Genomic DNA, 17,041 nt, shown 5'->3' on the forward strand with positions numbered 1-17,041 from the left:
GATCAGTAAGCATTGATCCTCCCTGTCCTCCACGCCCCAGCAGGGAGAAGCCAGGCTGCTGCTATCTGCCTGCTAAAGACAGACAGCACAGAAGGGGAAAGCACGGCTCTTTGCCGTTGAAGTTCAATAAGCAAATAATATTCAGCTGCGCCAGCTGCCCCAGAGAATGGCCGTTCCGGGCCTCCCTGCTGCCCAAAACCAAGCTGGGGGGGTCGGTTTGTGCCTGAGGAGCCAAGCATGGCTCATCTGCCACCTGAGGCACGTTCTGCCCATGGCAGTGTCCCTGGCATAAGCCACAGAAGTACCCGGGCAGACAGTACTGCTGCCTCAGCACCACCCAGGGCCTCGGGAAGCTCATCTCTGCCCTGGCCCTCCCGAGGCAGTGTTGGAGCAGCCCGAGCACTGCTGCAGTGAGCGCAGCCACCACACAGCAGCCAGCTCTGCTGGTGGCGCAGCCGGATGGGGCCGTCACTGCACAGCTTCTTGGAGGGGTTTCAACCCTCCTGTGCCTACAGCAACAGTCGCCCCTCAAAGCAAGACGGAAGGCATATTCGATGCTGCTAGCATCCCACTACTCTAATTCCAAAAGAGAAACTGTGCTTTTGTTAATTTATTAGCCAGTGCCATTAACTGCCATTGGTTAATTCTCACACATTATTGTAACTGGGATTTCAGATGACTTGTAGTTTTGACTGCTTATTTTCTTGTCAGTGGTTTCAAAAGCCCATCCGGCCAAGAGTGGAAAAGGTAAATGTTATGCCAGGGACGGCTGGCTCCCTTTGGCACTGGGAAGCGAAGGCAATGAGGAAGAGCCACTGACTATTTCAAAAACAAAGAACAGATGTTCCACATATTAAGGAGCAAAGTGTCATTCCTGGGACTCGTGCGAGTGGCACGCTCACTAAGAGTAGCTGTTCCAACAAGGTCATTTATGCTTTAATGTAATCAGTTGCGCCAGTATTGATAAAGAAGAAAATAACTACAACCTGGCAATGAAGCATCATTACATTATAGCAATACTATCTCCTTGAGTTCAAGCTTCCTCAAAAATCCCGGTAGAGTTCAGTTCATACCTAAGACAAGATTTTGTTCCTTCCTTTTCTGTGCTACAGGACAAAAGGGGGGGGAGGGTGTCTGCTGAACCCAGGATCCCAGTAAGAAACCAGAGGTTTGCAGTAAAAGCGTTGGCACACAGGAGAAAACTGGCTGCACATCCCTTGTGCCACGCTCAGGAAGTGCAGCATCATGGAAAGACGCAAGGAGAGCTCTGGGTGTGTGCCCTTGGCCCCTGGAACCTGCAGGAAGCCCGTGCCAGCAGGCTGGCAGCACGTCTCCAGATGGACTGCTCGGAATCCCCTCGCTCCCACAAAGGCACGGCTGAGCCCCGTCACACACCTCATCTGTTCCCACTGCGCAGCGACCAATCTTGTTCCTCACAGGAACGAAGCTGCTTTCAGTGTGAAAGCACCAAATCAAAGGTTAATCGTTTTGTCCTCCAGAGCTTTATGCCTTCTTTTACAGAAGCTTTTTCAGACATGAAGAACTATCATTGGCTGGCTTAAAAAGGGAATAATTGACTGACAGCTGAAAAAAAACCCTTCTAAGGACAATAGCATTTGTCAGTCTGGTATTTCTCACTCTGAAGACAAAACGCAATTTATCAACACCCTGAAATTATTTTGTCAACAAACTTCATTTTGTAGCATTCCCTTCCCTTGTCAGGCTGACAGAACGCTCTGGAATGTTTTAAAAACCATTTTGCTAACACAATTAACTCAGTTCTGCGTTTCCATGGCACGAGCCAGGAGGTGCTGCAGCACTCGCGAGGGAAGCGCCAAGGCGCAGCCGCAGGACTGCACCAGCCCCGACGAGAGCAGCGAGCGACCGGCCACATGGAGACAAGAATCCTGCTGGGTAAATCCTGCCTTCACGAGTTCCTTGATCTCACTGAGACCATTATGAAACCATAAATGAGAGCTGATCAACAGACATGCCAATCTATACTGAATGCTAACAAATGCTGGTAACTGTTATTCCTGGAAACAAAACATTCCATCAAAGCTCTCTTTAACCTTGTTTCTACACCTTTTACCAGTTCCTGTCACCAGCCTCCATCTCAAAAGGCAAACTCAGGGTACGAGTTGCTGCCTGGCACCTTGGTTTCATTTTCTAATCTTCCACAATGCCCTTTCTGACTTCCCAGATGCGGATTCAGGCTGGAGCAAGGAAAAGCTGGAGCAGGTGGATGTGCCTGAAGGAAGCTGTGACCCAGTGGAGAGCCTGCGCTGGAGCAGGAACTGTGGCCATAGAGGACCCAGGCTGGAGCAGTCTGTTCCCAACGGACTGTCTCCCGTGGGAGGAACCCCACGCTAGAGCAGTGGAAGCACATGAGGGGGAAGGAACAGCAGAACAAAGCGTAATGAGCTGACCACAACCCCCATTCCCCATCCCCCTGCACCACTCAGAGGGAGGAAAGAGAGGAGCTGGGTGTGAAGGGGTGAAGTGAGCCTGGGAAGAAGGGAGGGCAGGGTCAAGGTGTTTGGTTTTCTTTCTCACTATCCTATTCTATCTTTACTTTGTAACCAAGTAAATGAATCTGTTTTGCCCGTGATGGTAACTGTGAGTGATCTCCCTGTCCTCACCTTCACTCGGGAGCTTTTTCACCTCACTTTCCCCCAGTCTTCAGGAGAGCGTGGAGCTAGAGCAGCTTGGTGGGTGCCTGGCAGCAGCCAGGGTTAACCCACCCCATCCGTTAATGGCTGAGCTGGAAAACATGAGCCTCGAACCAACAGATACCGCTGCTTCCCTCCTACCTCTGTGCTGCTGCTGCGTGCCCGAGAACCCAGACCTTCAATGCCCATCCTCTGTCATGGAGTTAAAATCTGGCATATCCCTTCCCTGTCCTGCCTGTGCTGGGGTTTTGTACCACTGCCACGCAGCCCCTCGCTCATTCCCATCTTCTTTCTGCTCCTGACAGTGCCGAGGTCTTTACACTCACACGATTTAAATAGACTTGCTCCTGCTGGGCCCCTTTTTGACACTGAATCATTAATTCATTAATCCGTTTTTCATATTTCTAAATTGAGACAGACATGACTGGTGTGGATGATCAATACTGCATTCTCTCATTCCTCTCAGTTCCCATCATTTTAGATTCTACTCTGCTTTTAATCTTAGGTCTTTTTAATAGGAATTGGCTTTATGAAGAATTTGACACTTCATTATGGCAGCCCCATGCTAATAGATTTAATAATTCATATCTGCATTGGTCACTTTTAACTGATAATACACATTCCAGGGCTGCTTCATGACTCTGTTCTTGTCAGGCAGTAACAGCTCTGGCCTTCCCCAGTGATCTCCCATTGCGTTACCAACACACAGGGACTGCATCTGTCAAGATTCCACCTGTGTTTTCGGGGAGTACAAGTCACCCCAGACTGCACCATGGCCTCTGCAGTGTAACAAGCTCCTCTGGCCCCATGTGAAGACGAAGGCACTGAAGCAAGAGCACCTCTTCCCCTCCTTCCTCACTGACCTTGGTGTCTGCAGAGGTGTTTCTCTTACATTTTCTCACCTCTCTCTCCTGTCTGTTGTTGCACAGTTTTTACCCTTTCTTAAATAAGTTATCACAGAGGCACTACCACCATCCCCTATAAGCTCAGCTTTGGCCAGGGCAGGTCTGTATCGGAGCTGCCTGGAACTGGTTCTGTCCAACATGGGGGCAGCTTCTGCCATCTTCTCACTGAAGCCACCCTCACAGCCCCCCCACTCCCAAAACCTTGCCACATAAACCCAACACAGACACCGACAGAGCAACACAGCCCAAGTCATCTGCTCCTTCTGTCTCTTGCCTCCTCAGTGGCAGATCATTGAGGAGAATATGGGACCCATCAGGTAAGCAAAGGGGTTGAGAATGGATCACATAAGATAAGTGCCTTTAACTGATACACACACCTCTGGCACTAGCTCCCTTGTCACCTAACCCCAGCAAGTATTTATTAATGAAACTCTCCTGATTTTTGATTCATTTGATTGTTAAAGCTTGTGGAACTCATACTGTTATTACTCATTGTTATTAATGTTCACAGCTCAGCCTCTCTCTTTCCAATATGCTCCACAGAGGAAATCGAAGGCTGAAGTCAATCGTTACAGTAAATGACTGATGGAGCCGCTTGAGGATAGGAGTAAGCTGCTGCTCTGGGACTGCTGCTCTGGGACTGCTGCTCTGGGACTGCTGCAGCTTATTGGGAGTAAGTTAATCTTCACACACAAGGACTGCAAGGTAAGAGGCTGTTTCAGGTGGGTTCTGAGCACTGCTTCCTCAGCCAGGTCATCAATGAGCATCACCCTAACAAAGCTGTCTGAGCACAGGACCTGCGACCCAGGCCAGATTTTGATCTACATGCAGAAAGAGGTCTGAGTTCAGCAGGAGCATGGCCCCTGCTAGACAGGTCTGATGCAAATACTCAGATGCTACAGGCAACTCGGCTCAGCCTGGCAGAAAACACATCTCCATGTCTTCACATACTGAAGGAAAGCAGAGCTGGCTAGCCTCAGAAAGTTTCATCCTCTCCACCCCTCTGCAGCTGCTCGTTCCTCAGAAAAGGCCAAGGAAACACCACAGGGCACAGGAGGTGGTAGACCAGAGCTCTGGCATGCAGCACCTAAATGTGTGTGGAGTGGAGCAGCATGCTGCTTGCTTCCCTCTGCCCCTTCTCCAAGCCTTCTCTACTCTTTCACAGCCTCTTTGCTACACAGTGTTTGCCAGTTCTTGCACCACATATAAACTCCCTGAGCCAGAATGGTGCTAGTGCTCCTACCTGTCTGGTAGTGGAGACACTCCTAAATCCTCAGCAACGTTCTTATGCCACCTTTCCAGAGCAATGTATTTGTTCATGTTGTATCTTCGGCGTCTACAGAGCTGCCACATACCATATTCGACCTATTATTCATCTCAAACAGAGAATTCTGCAAAGCAAGAGGAAATAAAAGAGAGCTTAATACAGCTTTACTAAAATGGAATTTGCCAAAGACTCACAGAAAAATGGATTTAATTAGGGCTGGTAATGGGGAACAGTTTGTTCCTGTGATTTAAAGCAGAAGTTAGATAGTGTCTATAATTTCAACATTTTAAATTATATATAGGAGGTTATTTCTCATTTCTATCTTAATTATAAAAATCTATCTTTATGAATCACAATTTTGAGGCAAATAAAGCAAAGGCAGCAAAAGTGATGTTTTAGTTAAAACTTTTAAGAACTCACAAAAGGAGCAACAGACACTTCAGTATGGATAACACAGGCTTGCCATCGCAGATAATAGTTGTAGGCAGTCCTCTGGGCGCCACTTACGGACACCACCACAAGGTTAATCCTTTACTTGGGAAAAGGTGCATAAAGGAAGGTGTGTTCTGTTACAGGAGACCAAACTGGGTTGGTTTTGTGCAATAATGGGAATGTCCTGCACTGAATTCTGTCGCTAAGCAGTCCATCAGACTCGCAGGCATTGTTGGCCTAATGTGCTCCAGTTGGTAATCCCATGTTCTAGAAACCTCTGCTACCCCTTCTTACACTGATGACTGCCAGAACCTCTGAATTGCCTAAAACTGTTTCTCCAGACAAAAGGGCCAATGAATCGTGTTAGAGCCGCTCCTCCCGAGCCTCCTCTGGAGCCTTTGATTTCATTTAAAACCAACAAACAGCGCTTTCGAGGAATTCCTCCTGGTGGCTGGCTCTGACCTAAGTAAATGAGTCACAGCCTTGTACAGCACTGATTAATGTAGGAACAAATAACTCAGGCAAGCGACGAGCACGCCAGGCCCAGCTGCTCTCCTGCTGCACATCCTGCACCCACCAGAATGCATGTTAATATTGCGCCTCGGCTCAGAACAGAATCAATGAATGAAGTTCAAATGTGGCACATTTCCTATTTCCCTGACAGCTTATTTCATGGATCACAGGGACCAAAGTACAGCTGCTTATTCAACAGAGGAAAGAATGAATCAATTTTCATTCCTTAATATACTGTGTGACCTATTCTCTGATGCTCTATCCTTTACAATGGCTCCAGTCTTTTCAAGGCCCTCAATTTTGTCAGATAGAGAAAATTTAGAATAATGACAAAATGCCTTGGCCCAGGTCTGCTTTGACTGACTGCCTGTTCTGTCCGGAATAGGTGCCCAGGAAAGATACTGTGTCACTCCACCTGAATTACACAGACAAACTGTAATCCCATGTAATTAGAAAGGAACCAATCCCCTGCAAGATTTCTGTGACTTCTTGCTCCAAGTTCCTCATGGAAGGTGCTGGACACCACAAAGCAGGTGCTTTGCTGGGAATCCTGTGCCTGCCTGCTCCCCCCTGCCTGCACTGGGAGCTCAGCCTCTGCTGCCACTCAGGACTGGACACAGCTCACAGGAGCTCAGGCTGTGCACCATCACTCAGGACCCAGCACAGGGAGCTCACAGGAGCTCAGGCTGTGCACCATCACTCAGGACCCAGCACAGGGAGCTCACAGGAGCTCAGGCTGTGCACCATCACTCAGGACTCAGCACAGGGAGCTCACAGGAGCTCAGGCTGTGCACCATCACTCAGGACCCAGCACAGGGAGCTCACAGGAGCTCAGGCCTGTACCATCACTCAGGACCCAGTGCAGGGAATCCACCCGCAGAAACGCAGTGAGTGTCACCTCCCCACCCATGGCCCGCAAGACCAAGCCACACTAAGCAGCAAGACCAAAGCCCTGTTGCTCTGCTCACCCAGCAGACTCCCTGAAGCTAGCAGATAATGTCAGCAGGTCTTTAGGCACTGCTAATTTGGGCAGAATTAATACACTGAGATGCATCATTTTGCAATTTCAGTGTGAAGATCATTTTTTTCATTTAGAAATATCCTCAGGTATTGTGGGTTTAACTACCCTCTGTGTGCCTTGTGTTTGTCTTGCCTTATTATTTATCCCTAGTTCGCAGGTAGTACTCATGTTGTCCTTGTCACTGATAAGTTGGTTTCAGCCTGGGCTTTCTTACTGTGACATTTTTCAAAGCAGGAAGGTGAGGCTCTGCACAGGAGAGCAGAGCACCGGGGGGAGGCTGAGCCCCGGGGCTGCCACGGCCACCCCAGAGCCACTGGCACTGAGACAAGGGGCAGCTGAAGAGCCAGCAGCCTGATGAACTAGACACGGTGTGAACAGGCAAGCTGGGACAGGAAGCACCCCGGGACCTCCACAGGAAAATGGGATTTCTGGCTCTCCTTTCTCAACCTCTCCTTCTGCTTGGGATGAAGGTGAGACCCCATGTGGCTTGCCTGACCTTAAGACATAAAGGTAATGAATCAGGCCTTATCAGAATATTATCTAGATGAAACAGACATATCATGGCCAGCTTTATTTGCTTTTCTCTTTACATACCCAGTAGTTCAATTCTGGGGCTTTCAAAGCATGTGGATTTAACAAATATCAGTACTTCAGGGCCCACGGGCAGAAAAACTGCTTTTTCCAGTTCATAAAATGAATCTGCGAAGAGCGTGGGTCACTAAAGAGTTGCAACAAATGTTCTCATCCAGACCTGTGCTTCCACAGGCTAAGAGCTGTAGCAGAGGTTGATGGTTTGATGTGTTTGCCCCTGAGAGATTAATTCTCCTTTTTTATTTCTCCTCAGTGGTGGGAACACAATGGGAGCCATGTAGCTGGCATGAAAGGGTCTCCCCTTCTCACCAAAGACAGGTTCCCTCCACACCAGCCTGCAGACTTGTGCCTATCTTCACCTTTTCCATATACGATCAACTTTTCCGTCCCAGTTTTATCAGACTTATCTCTGTTACCAGCCATCCCTCTCCTGAGCAGAGCAGCTGCCCACAAGCCGGCTGCTCCCAGTGCTCTGTTCATTATGGCACTGTCCTGGTGCTCTTCTCACGCAGCCAGGGTTGTGCTGCACCTGAACAACTGCATTCCCAGTGATGCAGTTGTGGCAGACAGCTCTGGAGGACAGCAATGAGGGATGAAGGCTGAGCAGCCAGCAGCTGAGGCTCACCTGGTTAGCTTTGGGTGCAGGAACAAGCACCGTGTGCGCGGCGCTGGGCACGTACTGCCATAGGGGTTAGTGTGCTGCACCCCTGTCACCAGCACCCATAGCTCTCAGAGAATATGCCAAAACTGCCCGCTGTGCTCTGTCAAAGTAGCATTCAATTCGAATTTTAACAAGACCTTTTCCCTTCAAACAACGTACAGATTAATAGTCAGCAGCATTTGAAAAATGGCCCTAATCCCTGTCTGCACAGGGAGTTTGTTCCCAGTGCAATGTGCCATAATACGACAACAATATATTCTTCAAGTGAGTGAAAACTAATGAATAACTAACACTCTGACAGTCTTGCTGTTACTGAGTGCTTAGGAGTTGGGTAAAACTGGCAGTGTAAGATGAATATGGCACTAAGATGAGATGTTGCTTTGCATGGCTGGTCAGGGGAATCCAGACTTAATGGACATTACAGATGGGTCAATTCTAAAGGCTCGGTTTGATTCTAAGCCATAGTTGCTCTCCAAGCAAATAGGGAAGCCTTAATCACTTGGACAACTGAGCCACAGGTGGTAGTGCCATTTGTGAAGGGAGCATTGAGAGCGTGGACCTGGGAGCAAGGATGCAAGCTTGCCTGTTGCCTCTGCTTTCCCCAGAGGAGGCAGAGCCCCTGCCCGCCCGTAAGGGCCTAGCAGAGCTCAGGCAGACTTTTTTGTACTCCCCTGCAGATGCAGGCAGGGAGGCAGGGCTGTCCCTCACAGGAGGGATCCCCAGAGCACACCGAACCTGCACTGGAATCATGAGGTGCCAGTGAGATCATTCAAGCTCCAAGAGGAAGGGCAGTATGATCCCAGAATCAAATGCCGCTATTTGCCCAGAACATCGTGGAGCCCCAGTGTATTCATGGGTTTCAAGAGGCACCAGAGACACCCCTGCAGCACAGTCCCACCAGCCAGTTCAGGGCAATGGTCAGACACAACCACTGCTCTAGGAGTGTGAGCAGGATCTCTGACGACTGCAGGCAAATAATCACGTAATCCATGCCCTGTCTGCTATGGGCTTTCACAAGCATCTACTAATGGCTGTGGCAAAAAAAAGGCCACAAACTCGCCAGCCCCCCATGCCACACTGAGCTATCTCTCAGACTGCCTCCACGGTGGTGCTGGGGTCATTCAAAGGCTTGTCATGGCCAGCACTCTCTGCAGCATTCCCCAGGCTCAGCAGAGGATCATGGTCGGGGGGGAACTCCTGTGTCTGGGTTAGCTCTGCCCATCCCCAGTGTAAGACAAACTATAGTGTGGTGGGCTCCTCCCTACGCCCGGCTTGCAGCAGCAGGCACGTATCATGCATTCTTTGAGGCCTCACATGGCTGCATCTTGCTTCCGCCCCCATCCCCTTCAGTTTAAATTCAATCAAGGACAGATCTTCTCTATCCTCAGCAGATACAGAGCAGGTCCCAGTGTGTACCTGTTTCCAGGAGCAGAGGCTTCCGATGATGACAGCCTTGCAGTAAGTGAGCCTGGTGAAATCATGGTCACACTGATGTCAGGATGCTCCCTGAGCCTCTTACCCCAGGCACAAACCAGGAGGAGCCAGTTCCTGTAATTAAAAAGTTGAGCCATATCAGGGGAAAACTAATCAGCTTGTTGGATGCCAGCAAATTAAATATTAATCTAACTATTGTGAACACAAAAATATTCATCTTCAGGTATTTTCTGGCGCAAGTGTCAAAATCAGAGTGGAACCAAAGCTTTATTCATTTTCCATTATCAACTTAAATAAAAACACTCAGAAAAATGGGCAATGATGTGCAGAAGCCACTCAGCACAGATAATTACAGTGTAAGTTTAGGCAGCTAATCACTCCTAGAATATGCTTCAGACCAAGATAACTGACTGGCTTGTTTCCCTGCTTTGTTAAATCAGGCACTCTCAGCTCTGCCTGATAGGGATGAGACTCCCACAGTCAGCATCTTCAAATAACAATAGGGCTGCCTGGCAGGCATAGAAGTCACCCTGCCACCCAGCCGCAGGATGGATAGAAGGCCTCTACTCCAGGAAAGCAAAGCAGTAAGAGGCAGGGACACTGTGGGAGCAATGCTGGGAGATGGGGCAGGCAGTGGCAGGGAGAGGGAAGGAATGCAGGGAGAGGAATGCAGGGAGAGGGGAGGAATGCAGGGAGAGGAATGCAGGGAGAGGGGAGGAATGCAGGGAGAGGAATGCAGGGAGAGGGGAGGAATGCAGGGAGAGGAATGCAGGGAGAGGGGAGGAATGCAGGGCAGGTGTGGGAGCAGAAGCACAGGGAGCCATAGGCAAGGACACGCTGCAGACCTGAGGCATCACTGCAACTGCAGCAGCAGGAAGGGCCAGTGCTGCAGGAGCCTCTCCCTGCGGGGAGCAGCTCTGGCCTTGATGGTGCCCAGAGGAAGAGATGCCCACGGGGCAGCCCCACACGGCCTCACCCCCTGCCTGGGGCTCCCGGTGCCCCACGGCAGCACTGCTGCGCACCAGCCAAGCCTTGCAGAGGGACGGCAATGCACTGCAGAGGAGATGGCGCACTGAAACCAACGGGTTCGCCTCCAAGAGAATCCACTTCTTTGGACTGTGGGCAAGGGGTGACGTTCCACAATCCTTTCTCTGGCATGCCAGGCCCAACATTCCCAGTGGGTGCCAGCCTACATGCTTTATGTTCCAGTTTCAATGAGGGCCTGACCTCGCCGGAGTGGTGCGCGGCACTGGGCACATACAGTGAACGTGGCGCGTGCCCCAGGGGATGGGGAAAGGAGCACCCACCTGGGACAGAACACACTCAGCTGCAGCCTGGGTAATTCTGAACTCCCCAGTGTCTGACCACTGCGTTTGCTTTATCCAGAATGGATAAAACGAACTCCCCTCTATAGCTCCAGTGGATCACCCTTACGTTCTCAATCACTACTTTACACAGGCTTTTGCTTGGAACCAGGGCAAGAACTATCTTTATAGCAGCATTCATGGACGTTCTTTCTTCTGCTTAATTACTAACCTTGCTGTAGTAAATAAAGGGTGTTTATGAATTCCATCAATCTCAACAAACCTTTTGCATGTAAAGCACGGAGACATTTGCAATGAAGAAGCAGCATTCACTTTGGCTTTATTTAAAGCAATGAATAAATATAGCCTGTGGATGCTCTCGTGCAGTTTCTTAAACCCAAATGCCTGCCAGCAGCTCTGCCTGGCTTGCTGCTTGCTTCACAGCAACAGCCTAAAAGAGAAGTGGACTGGAATAAATGGGGACTTCAAAGAGCTTGGACGCCCTTCAGTGACACAGGTTTCAGAGATGGCAGAAGCTCTGCCAGTTAACACAGTGCTCGGTGCTCTCTTTTGGAACCAGTGTCTGTCCATGTCAGGAGGTGTGCATCAGCCAGGCTCCAGCCATCTCAGCAGCCCTTCTCTAGTCTCACTGATGGGCTGGATTCTGTGGAATGCTGGGTTGAGCTATTTCTTGTCCTTAAGATCCCCAACAGATAGAAAGCACAGGGGAAGTGCCACCCACTGAATTATTCAGTGTGGTCCCCAAGATTGGCCTCACCATTGACAATGCATCTCTCTAGAGACACAGAAACTAAAGCAGTAGCTTTACACATCCCAAGACACCTCTCCCAGCTATTTATACACCCTATTGCTAAACAGGCATTGCCAGGGTTTCTTCTTCTGATCCAGTTTGACCCTGACAAACAGAAGTTCCCCTGAATCAGACACGTTCTCTTCTGTTTTCCAAATAATCATGAATCTTTTCTCCCTCTTGATTTAAGCAAGCCAGATCTTTGGTTATGCGCTGCTTCGGATCCTGGGGGCTCAGCACAAGCAACTGGCAGAGGAGCCAGTAAATTACTTTAGCTGAGCAGCACGAACAAGTGAGAGCTTTTTGTGGACATCAAATGAAAATGACCATGCTCTCATTCTGGAAGAAACTGTGGTATTAGAAAGCATAAAACCTACACTCTTCAGAATCCAGTAGGCTTATGCCATATTAATTATTTATCAAGATGTTTTCTTAAAGTAGTGCCTTTGTGCCTTTAATTTTCAATTCCCTTAATGCTATGAGGATCTCTGCTGGCAACACATCAATTATTAATAGAGTTAAAACAATATTTGTTTTCCCAACTACCTTTTGGAACGCTGACTTCACACCAGTTAGGCTTCCCTGAAACTTCCCGGAGGGGCTCTGCTTTCCTCCAGGCTCGCGGCTGGGGCTCAGGCTTGGCTTTGATTCAGCTGTGGGAGCCCGCGTGGCACCGCAGCCGCTGCGCCGCGGCACGGGTCAAGCTCAAGAGCCGTGAGGAGGGAGCAGCAACGGCAGCACGGTGTAACTGGGAACCTCGGCTGCTGAGTTCAGAGGTTCTGTTGTTGGAGGGACTGCTCTGCATTTCCTCACTGCAGCAGCTGTCCCCAGGCTCAGCCTGTGCCCTCCTGGGTTTGGAAGACTTGTCTCCTAACAAAAAAACCAGTGCAGTTCCTTTAATCTAAAAGCAAGCCACTCAATTCAGCAAAGGGATACTTGGGTTTAAGAACTTCCTGCAATCTCAGCCACTTCTCTCTCCCAGGGAGCACATAAAAAATTAAAACTCAAAAAAAGCAAGAAGCTTTTCTAGGCCCTAATTATAAATATATTTTCACAAGGAGGAGTCAACTTAAGCCTAATATCGTGTGAAATCTCATCATTTCAATACAGTCTTCACCGGATGTAGATTGGCAATTGGAGCTGTGGAATCAATTTTTCCCATACTTGAAACACCCAAATGAGTATGAAATGTGTTGCATTTGTTCCATGCACGTCTCCAGTTCTGCACTTTGCTTGCAGTGGAATGATCATTCTGATGTATCTTTTATAACAGAGCAACTTTTCTTCAGACTTTGATGTTTCACGTGTGGAGCCATTATAACCATTTGCCATTTAGATTCATGATCCATGGCTGATCTCCAAAGCTTTGATGCATGCAAGACTTAGTACTATTGATGTCATTGCACCCTATTTAAAATACAAACACCTCTTTGTCAGTCTACAGCTAACAGAGAGGCAGCAAGTCCACACCAAGGCTGGCAAGCTGCTGTTGGTAAACCTCCCACCCAGTGCCAGGTGACATCCTTCAGGGAGAGCAGGAAGGTGATGCAATGTGTGCTCTGGTCTCTGTACATGGAGAACAGCTCTAGGAAATTGAGCCCTGGTGTCTCCAGGTGCCACATTCTGGACATTGACCCTGAACTCAGCCCCATGGCATGTTTCAGCCAGCTCCTGCACCTAGAGCTCTGAGTACTTTTGTCTGCAGTGTGTAGCTGGCATTCAGGAGCCTGGTGTTCATCCAAACCATGGCTCCAGACCTGCAGAACAGCTGGAAGTTGCCCAAAGCTTTCCATTGCCCTGGCATGAAAGCCAGGGCTGGACAGACTGTTAACAGGGGCACTGTCATGAGTGTCTTTCATGAGGGCTGCAAAGCAGTGCAAGTCAAACAGCATCTCTCTTAGTCTGGTTGCTTTCATACATTGACATTTAACCAGCGCTGCCTGTCCTGCACAGGTCCACGGAAACATGGGCATGGGGGGAAAGTGAAAATCCCCAGAGAAGTTTGCTTTTTGGGCACAAATTTTGGGTGCAGGTTTAGCCTTGGAGAAGCAAATATCATGTGTGTAAAGTCTAAAAGATGCCTTAACCTGGCTTTGATATGCTGGAGTGGAGTCAAGGTTTCTCATGAATTTCACCAAAAAGTTCACTTCTGTTCTCCTGGAAACTCTTCTTACTCTTTGGCTGCTTCTTCAGCTTTTTGGGGACTATCTTTGCAATAACAAAAGCCAGAATGGTCAACGACAGCAGCCTGTGGTGACACCAGAACCAGAGGAGAAAAAGAGGCAGCCACTGGATTACAACAGAGGAAACAGGGCGTGGAGAATCTTTCCAGTGCAAGAGGCAGAGGGACAAAGCTGGCGTTCCAAAAGCCTGGGAAGCACTAGTCGCATGGGTCTGTATGCACTGGGAAGAGTCTGCCTGGAGCATATAGAATGAGATTAATAGGATTCTGAAAACGGATGGCTTAAGCTGCTAGACTCAGCCTCTTCCCAAGGACATATGGAAGCAGCCTGCAGTATAGTCTGGCTTAAAACAGCCAGCTGACACCAAGCTGAAGTTGCTACCCTGCATCTCCTTACAAAGAAAGATACACAAACAACAAAACTGGCTCTGTCCGGACAGGGCTTGCCCTTGTGCCTCTGCAGCGAGACAACCTTCCTGCTCCTCCCCAGGAGGTGTTCATTACAGGCTGCCTTTGCCTTGCTCAGACTCCACTGGTTGGGCTGACACGTCATGTCTGAGTAGATATTTCATTGATTTTATTATGTACAGCCAGTGTTTTACATGGCAGGATCAAGAGACAGAAGAGAGAGAGTGATTAGCTGAAAAAGAGAACCAAAGCAGGCGGCCAGCAAGGGCAGATGCAAGGCTGGGGAGGCGAGGGCAGACGAGAGCATCAGCAGTCAGGGAAGAGACAAGGCTCTCTGGAGCCACAAGCCACACACAGCAAAGACATTGGCTGTTCACTGGCCACATGGTCTCATCTTGCCTCCCAGCCTTACACAGGCATCATAATCCCAGCCATGGCCTTTCCTACCTCTGCCTATTAGAAGGTGCATGTGGTCGCCTGCTCGTGCGGTCCTGACTTGCTCTGCTGGCTGCAGAACCTTTCCTCCTCCTCCTCCCTCAGCCCACGGTGCCTCAGGCAGCTGCTGGTAATTCAGAGGCTGAGCCCGGCTATGCAAAGAGGCTACAACAATAGCTCCTGAAGGCTCTGGATGGAACCATCTATCTGGAAGAAAATGTGAACCCATGCAGAGAAGTGGAACCAGAACTCTATGCAGCTCCTGACCAAGGAAAAACTCTTCCCTGGCAAGCAGGAATTCCTTTGTCGGCCTCCAAAGGCAGCGCTCTCCATAGCTCTTGGCAACCCCAGTGGACATCCTCGTGTTCTCAGTATCTCCCACCCCCTTCTCAACTGCTTTTAAGACAGCTTGCTGCACACCCCAGCAAAGGCTCAACCACTCACCTGACCAGTGCAGAGCACAGAAGCAGTGAGGGAGGGAGCTGCATTCACTGCTGGCAGGAGTCAGTCACACTGCCTCCACTCCTGTCCGTGGGATTCCTCACTGTGGAGCCAGCTCAGCACCATGAAAAGGCCGCAGCAGCGTTCATGTATTCCTGTTTCACTTCCAAAACTAATGAGCTGAATGCAGCACCTTGATCTTTAGCTGATGACAAGAGACCCAACGTGCTTCGGCAGGATGGCACTCCATTTGATTTCCCCAGCAGAGATCCTTGGTAAATCTACATTGTGAAGGAGAGACCAAATTAACCTAGAACTGAATCAGGCATCTCATTCTTCAGTACAGCAATACAGATCAGAAAGCACTAGGGAGGAGGTTAAGCAAAGACAGGCTCTCTGACAAGGCAGTGTCAAGCCCTCAGCCCATCAAGGCCAAGCGCTGCCTGTTCAGAAGGCCCTGTGGTCGCAGCGGGAACCACCACCTCACAGAAGCTCTCCTGGGGCATGAGGCTACTTCCCAGCCTGACATCTGCCTATCAGTGAGATAGCTGCAAAGTCTCACCTCAGTTTCTAAAGTACATGAATTCAAGCATCAAGCAGAGTAAGCTCAGACTGCAGGTAATGAGTAACCAAGTCTGGCCTGCATTCCCTCCCAGCCTGGACCTGGCCAAGAGACCCTCTGAGCTGCACAGAGATGACACAGTCACCTGGGAACCTGCAAGAGACTCGGGGGTATTTCAGCGCTCCAGTGGCAGCGTGGCACAGCACAGCCTTGCTTCAATGTACGTTACCGCTGCCCTTCCTGACGTGGCTTGTTTAAAACAAACCACAAGTACCGGCGGGCGCACTGTTCATAAAAACATGTTTGTGCATCTAACCAGCATGTAACAGCGTTCTCTGGTGTAACACTGAGAACACATTAAGCTGAGGTGTATGTACCTAGGGTTACGTACATTTCCAAACACTTCCAAACCAACACTTCACATGGATTGCTTTGAATTCCCTGAAATAAGAAGCACAACCAGTGCAGAGTCTCACCTGTCCCATCCCCTCACTGGTGCAGAGCTTGTGATAAAACAGCAGTCAGACCTTCATCGCTTTACTGCCTATAAGTGCTTTGGTGCTTGTGGAACTGCCCCTGCACCACATCTCCAGAGTTCTCATTTTTCCCAGTGAGGCCAGAAAACATCTCAGGACTAGGGCCACAACAGTGCTCTCCAAGCAGTTAAGCAATGGAACACCAGCATCCTTTTCATCCACTCAGCTCCCCCTCCCCTCCTGTCCAGGATCTTTTTAGGCATCTAACTAGTTAGAAGAGAGCCACATTCTGAGCAACTCCAGGAATAATTCCAAACTTCTTGCAGCAAAGTGCCAGAGTTGCTTATCATCTGGATGCACAGAAGAAATACCTGCACCATATATAAATCACCTGTCATCATCCTCCCTGGAAAACTCGTTATTGTAATAATCTAATCACTGTGATATCCACTGGATCACTCCCACTAACATTCAACCCGATTAGTTCACCTGGTATTAACGTGGATGTCACAAGTACTTCCATGTGATTTTCCAGGCTTGTGTGCTTAAGCCCATCCTGGTTTCTGTTTCAAGACAAAAAGCTGTTTGTTCACCACCTGTAAGACAGCCGGGCACCAAACCGCCGGATTCATTAACTAAGCCAGTCCCTTCCCTTAGGCCTCCCAGCATCTTCCTCTCAGCGAAAAACTGCCCTCGGAGCCCACCAAGCTCCTTGGTGCAGGGAATCTGTGTTCCCATTTGGTTATTTTGCCGACACTCCAGAGCCGAGTGCAACACGAGTGTGCAACACTCAACAACAACCTGCCCACAGCTCCGGAGCCTCAAACCCATGCAGTACGTGGGGCCAGTCTTTAACGCGAGGGGAGCAGCCGGGGTTGCCTCCGTGTGCTGTTCAGGGGCTGCACTCTCCCGCAGGCACCGGGCAG

General features: G+C 49.5%; 1 long non-coding RNA gene across 9 annotated transcripts in view; it reads right to left on the reverse strand.

Moving 5' to 3' along the window:
- The window catches only part of LOC115606231, a 70,841-nt gene that overhangs the window by 39,866 nt on the left and 13,934 nt on the right, over window positions 1–17,041 (reverse strand). For all 9 annotated transcript variants that reach the window (XR_003990854.1, XR_003990860.1, XR_003990857.1 and 6 more), the window contains 3 exons: window positions 15,081–15,358; window positions 9,479–9,610; window positions 4,821–4,968 (listed from right to left, as the gene is read on the reverse strand). This is a non-coding gene — a long non-coding RNA (uncharacterized LOC115606231). The remainder of the gene's footprint in view (window positions 1–4,820; window positions 4,969–9,478; window positions 9,611–15,080; window positions 15,359–17,041) is intronic.

Source organism: Strigops habroptila, chromosome 4 (genome assembly GCF_004027225.2).
Source record: "Strigops habroptila isolate Jane chromosome 4, bStrHab1.2.pri, whole genome shotgun sequence".
Taxonomy (NCBI): Eukaryota; Metazoa; Chordata; class Aves; order Psittaciformes; family Psittacidae; genus Strigops; species Strigops habroptila.